Source organism: Dermochelys coriacea, chromosome 19, assembly GCF_009764565.3.
Source record: "Dermochelys coriacea isolate rDerCor1 chromosome 19, rDerCor1.pri.v4, whole genome shotgun sequence".
NCBI lineage: Eukaryota > Metazoa > Chordata > Testudines > Dermochelyidae > Dermochelys > Dermochelys coriacea.
The window spans coordinates 6,949,292-6,955,814 of NC_050086.2; the positions used below are offsets into that span (position 1 = coordinate 6,949,292).

General features: G+C 46.1%; 1 long non-coding RNA gene across 1 annotated transcript; it reads left to right on the forward strand.

The window, feature by feature from the left end:
* The first annotated feature begins 25 nt into the window (after positions 1-25).
* Positions 26-3,867, forward strand: LOC119845361. Its single transcript, XR_005289576.2, has 2 exons — positions 26-585; positions 1,381-3,867. It is a non-coding gene; the product is annotated as an uncharacterized LOC119845361 (long non-coding RNA).
* The last annotated feature ends 2,656 nt before the right edge of the window (positions 3,868-6,523 follow it).

Here is a 6,523-nt window from a genome sequence, read left to right on the forward strand (position 1 = left end):
ATTAGCCGCCCCCACCCACCCCCCCGGGAGCGGGAGCCCGAGCCCAGGGCCCGGCCGCCCCAGGGAGGCGGGGCCTCCGCTCCCCAGCGCCCGCCTATGGCCGCCGCCCCACGCCGGGCGCTACCCCGGGGTCCTCCCTCCCCGCCCCGGTCCCCCGCACAGCGCTGCGGGGAGCCCCTGGCGCAGCCCCCTCCCCGGCTGCGGGACCGCTTCTGGGGGGGTCGCCTGGTTTCTTCCCACCCCAGGCACCCCCCCCGCGGCGGCGGCGGCGGCGGGGGGGTCCCTGCCTGCTGCTTTGGCCTCTCCCTGCTTTCTCAAGCCGTTCCCGAGGGTCATCCCGCCTCCTTGGGTGCCGGTCTTGCTGGGTCCCCTTTCCCTCTCTGCTCTCCCGGTTAACATCAACCCCCCCGGGGCTGACTGCTGCGTCCCCTAGCATCGGGACCGTGCTTCCGCCTGTGACTTGTCCCACCGGGCGGTGCCAGCCTGTCTCCCCTCCCTCGGAGCTTAAAGAGACGGGGCTCGGGTATTCCTACAATCCGCTGCAGCTGAAGAAGCGGGTAGTCACTCAGGAAAGCTTCTGCTCCAGTACGTCTGTTAGTCCGCAAAAAGAAAAGGAGGACTTGTGGCACCTTAGAGACTAACACATTTAAGCTTTCGTGAGCTACAGCTCACTTCATCATCGGATGCATGAAGCTGTAGCTCACGAAAGCTTATGCTCTAATAAATGTGTTAGTCTCTAAGGTTTCAGAGTAGCAGCCGTGTTAGTCTGTTTTCGCAAAAAGAAAAGGAGGACTTGTGGCACCTTAGAGACTAACAAATTTATTAGAGCATAAGCTTTCGTGAGCTACAGCTCACTTCATCGGATGCATTCTTTAAGGTCCCGCTTTTCTTTTTGCGGATACAGACTAACACGGTGGCTACGCTGAAACCTGTTAGTCCATAAGGTGCCACAGGATTCTTTGCGTTAACTTGTCTCTCTCGCCAGCAGAAGTTGGCCCAATAAAAGATAAGCCCTCAGGCACCTTATCTCTCTAGTTTGCTTAACGGTAATATAGCTTTATATCGGAAATAATTACTGGTAGAGTGAAGTCTATGTGTCACAGCATCCTCTAGGACTCCAGCAGCGTGTGAGATTTCTTTCAGCAGCTTCCTCTGTGCCAGGCAGCTAGTGCCGCAGCTGAGTGCTCTTCCTCAGAGCGGGGACTGCTGTGATCCCAGCTACAGCAGCTTCCTTACAGCAGCAAGCTGCCAAAATCAACAAGGAATCCAGCAGCATGAGCTTCCCCACAGGAGCGGGCTTGCCAGAGGCAGTTAGGATGGTGGTGGGGATGTGTGCACCATTTCCACTATACAGCTTTCTACTTTATTTCTTTGCTGCAGGCAAACCTCGTGCCCCATCTTCCCTCAGGGGAACGACTTCAATGGCAGCGCTTCTGTGTCAGCAAGAGCACAGCTGTGGTCCTAGTAATTAGCTCAGATGCACAGCCTTGCATGAAAAGAAAGCCATAGAAAAACCACCCCCAACAGCGAGGCTGTGATGAAGACAAACATCCCAGCACCCACAAAATGTTTGATCCACTAAATACTCCTATTTGGTGCATCCTCATGAAGGGCCGGATGTCTGATCCTGAAGTGCTGAGCACAGGAGTTGGGGTCTTCGTGGTCTCAGGATCTGGCTTTTGGTTTCAGCTTATGAGTGAATTTTTTGCATCCTGTACTTAGACACTTGATCTTCGGCTAGGAAAAGGGAGACACAGATGATGCTTCATAAACATTTCTATTGCAATGGTGATTGGACTCCTACCAATTTTGCTGTGACCTATTGGTTATTCTCTGGTTGCGTCGATATTGTGCCCAGTGGAAATGGCTCTGTGGTCACTGTGTCCAGAAAGTCCCATTGCTGTGCTCTCATCACCTGGGCACAACTGTCCAATGCATTCTCACATTCGTGCGTACTTTAAGTTCAGCCTCAGTAGCCTGCACGGGTTGGTAGCAAGTCTTTTAACTTTGTGCCCCAAGATGGAACAGTCTCAGAGGTAGCATAAAATGGAAGAATTATGGTCGTATTTTGCTGGGGAGAAAAACCCTCCTCTGCAAAATATGAAGACAAGATGCATCTTGCCCTCTCCAGAAATGTTGTGAAGCAGTACCCCAGGTTTTCTCAGGAAGGGAAAAGGATACTTCAAATAGAGCATCTCCATTGGGTTCTCTTTTTCACACACTGTCCTAGCACCAGAATGTCAGTAAAGAGAGCCAAGGAATCTACAGAGCAAACTGCAAAAAGCCCCTACATACCATATACGCTCATCACCAGCTGCTCCTTCATAGACACCGGTTCTCTCTCTCTCTCTCTCTCACACACACACACACACACTCTCTCTCTCTAACTCAGTTCTATGTGCCTGTCACAATTGCTGGCTGCATTTACAACTGCCTTGTAACACCACAAATAACAGAACAAAACTAAGCAAAGTCAGTTTACAAAAGAATTCCTTCTTCCCCGCAACTTGCAAAGGAACTCAACTGAACAAGGGCAAGCCTGAGCAAACAGGTAAATCTTGCAACACGCCCTGCAGGTCATCAGATTGGCTCTGTCAAACCAATGGAGTAATTGGATTTCAGAGCCAAGGCCACCCTCACCCCACTGATAAAGCCCTTCCTCCAGCCCCCCCCCCAAGGAATTAAGACCTGGGGACTGCTAGTATTATGTCCCAGCTGATTTCAAGTGGTGGGATGATGCATAAGGAACAAGGTTGTCCTGTGCTGGTAACAGAGGAGAAGATGTTCATGTTTCTGTGCTCCCTCTCTGTCCATATACACACACACCCAGCCCACTCCAGAGGGAATGCCTCATGCAGAACAGGAGACATGCTTGGCTATTAAATGGCGAATGAATTCACGCCATCTGCTTCAGATTACTAGCTGAGTGACAGCTTCACATGGGTCAGTGACTCTCATTATCCCAACAAGAGGCTGCCATGTGCCTGCATGTCAGGAATTGTGCTTAATTTTTACACTGCTGATTAACTAGTGATTTCATCCTCTGCCCATCTGGGTGAATTTAGATGGGGATGGGGACTAGTTCATTGGACATTTGGGGAAATGTTGAATGTTGGATTGCACAATATTTGTGTTTCAAAAACCATGTGGTGCTATTAGATGCTGGCAGATTCCCAGGGGCCATGCTCTTTATAATGCAAGTTAAGTCATTTCTGCTGCAGTCTCTCCCCATCCAGATCCTAAAGTTGGTGAGGACTGAGTGTTCATTTTACTGTAAAAACTGAGCATGTTTATCCCATAACCTTGCTATGCTTGGGCATCATGTCTCCTTGTTTTTCTTCTCTCATGAGATGATTCTGGAGAGGTGACTAGGAGATGCAAAGGAACCAGGTGAAATCTGAATTGCTGAGTCCGCAAAGGGGCCTTTAGGCCATCCTTCCCAGCTGCCACCCTTGGCTTTTGCTTTTCAGGATCGCTCATATGATTTATTAAAGAGCCGTGGTTTACAAAAGGAGGCAGGCGTCCATGTGCACACTATGAAAACCAGTCCATAAATTTCCCTTTTAACAGCTTTTGTTCTGGAGACATTAGTCCCTTTGCTGGCCTAGGGCTCGTTAATAAAAATGAAGCCTTTTTGGAAACAGTTGTTGCTTGTATGATACATGAGCCCTGCAAATAACCATTGTCCCCAGTCCATCATTAGCAGGTTTTTCTCTTTCCTTCCTACCCTCCGACCATTGATTTAAAGCCAAAGTCTCTGTAATCAATGCATGAACTTTGGTCAGTTCTCAAAACCAGCTATTCCAGCATGAGCTAGATTTTTTCTATGCAAATCATGTCCTGAGCTCAGGGATATGGCAGTGACCTGAAGAATCTGAAGTAAAGATAAAATTAATAGTAATTAAGATATGCTTTTTTGCTATAATTTCTATATCTTGGACAAGGTAGAAGAAACCCCAGAGGCTCTCTGAAGCTGGGACTGTTTTTATTCTTGTGTCCTGTATAGCATTGAACATGTTGGCACTTAAACAACCAATAATCCAATTCTGGGTTTGGGTGGCTGGCTGGCTCAGGAGATAGAAATTGGCTAGGGAGTCTTTCCTCTTCTAGGATGCTGTCTGAAGACAGTGTATGTCAATAGTTACTGAGTTATTATCAGCTGTTGGCTGTTTGGTGAATCTGTGCTGGAATGAATCGGGTCTCAGAACCATTGCTAGTGGACATGTGCTCACGACCACCACAGAGATTGATTCAGAGATTCCAAGGCCAGAAGGGACCTTTCTGATCATTGAGTCTGAGTTCCTGTACAACACAACCATAGAACAATCCCAAAATAGTTCCTAAATCAGGTCTTTTAGAAAAACATCCAATCTTGTTTTAAAAATTGCCAGTGATGGAGAATCCATCACGACCCTTGATAAATTATTCCAATGGTTAGTTACCCTCACTGTTAAAAATGTATGCCTTATTTCCACTCTGAATTTGTCTAACTTCAACTTCCAGCTATTGGGTCATATATCTTTTTCTGCTAGATTGAAGAGCTCAGTATCATATACTCGTTCCCCATGTAGATATTTATAGACTGTGTTCAAGTCACTCCTTAACCTTCTCTTTGTTAAAATAAACTCAAGGAACTCAATGTATTCATCTTTAGAAGATAGGTTTTCTAATCCTTTAATCATTCTTGTGGCTATTCTCTGAACCAATATCATCATCCTTCTTGATTTGTGGACACTAGAACAGCTGGACATAATATTTCTGCAACCATTGCACCAGTGCCAAACACACAGGGTAAAGTAACCTCTCTATTCCTACTTGAGATTCCTGTTTATGCATCCAAGGATGTCTTTAACCCATTTGGCTACTGCATCACGCTGAGATCTCAGGTTCACCATAATTTCCCTCCCCCCGCAAATCGTTTTCAAAATCACTGCTTCCCAGGATAGAGTCCTGCACAGTGTAACTGTGACCTACATTCTTGTTCCTAGATGTATACCTTTATATTTAACCTTATCAAAACATACATTGCTTGCGCCCTGTTTATCAACTGATTCAGATTGCTCTGGATCAGTGATCTGTCCTCTTCATTAGTTACCACGCCCCCACATGAAGAATCCTTGTTGTCATTCTCAGGGACAAGAATTGAATGGGCCATGAAGAAAAATACCATTTCGCCTCTATTGGTACTCCTTCCATTGCAGAGTCAAAGCACGTTATTTGGACAGTATGAAGAACCGCATGAAGGAAGAAGCTTGCTTAGTTGCTGCTTATGTTGTAGCTGGCAGCTCAGCACCTATCATCTTCAGTACATTAAAAATAAGGAAACAAACCTGTGGAGCCTTTGCCCCAGTTACCTCTGACTAATGTATTTTTCTCCATGACACAGCAGGAGCAAATACAGGTTTTTTAACTATATATTTTATTGGTTGAGTTATGAAAAATCTCATTAAGAAGCCTAGATGAGATGGTGGCATCTGACCTTTTCCCCAGACTTGGGGATGGGTTTGGGAACCTTGTGCTCCACCCAATGAATTGGAATCTGGTGACAATATCATAGGATTGTGCTATCTAGAGGAGAAGGAGTCTAGCTACAGAGATCACCCCACATTACTCCTTCTCAGAAGCAGTGTGTGGCATCTGTTTGGGCTTCTAAGGAAGACACTCATATCCTCATGGATCAGACAAACTAAGCACCAGAGATAATGGTGAGGTAGGGAAGCCAGAGTAAAATGGTGAATAGCTGCACACCACAATGAAAGTCAGGGAAAACCCATCAAACGGAGGGTTTCCTGTTCTATAGCATATGTTAAGATACCCCTTGGCTCTTAGCATTTGAGTGGGAGAACTATCATGGACTCTAAGGGCATGGGAAATGGCCTCAAAACAAGAAGAAAATAAAGATTTACATAGTATTGTATAAAGAAAAGGAGTACTTGTGGCACCTTAGAGACTAACAAATTTATTAGAGCATAAGCTTTCGTGAGCTACAGCTCACTTCATCGGATGCATCCGATGAAGTGAGCTGTAGCTCACGAAAGCTTATGCTCTAATAAATTTGTTAGTCTCTAAGGTGCCACAAGTACTCCTTTTCTTTTTGCGAATACAGACTAACACGGCTGCTACTCTGAAACCATAGTATTGTATATATTTGCTGGGAATAATTCCTCCCAGCCCATTCCTACCCAGACACCTATGCGTTTCCAAAAATGTGTTAAATCAGAAATGCTCCCCCAGTGTTCAAATTCTGCCTTAATTTTAGGCTTCTCCCTTCTCTGTACTCCATGGAGACCCCTCCTGCAACAACAGTATTGCAGTATTGTACAGTAGTGGCCCAAAACATTAGTGTAAAGTGTGGTGATTTGGATCATTAGCGAGGAATGCAGCAGTATTTTAAAATCACTATCTCTTCAGTGATATACGAAAAGGAGACTGTAAGTGGGAAAAGGCCTAATGGCCATCTTATGTTATGATTCGTTCAGATCTCATGCTATGCAGGGTTGGCCTAGGTAAGTAGTAGTATGAT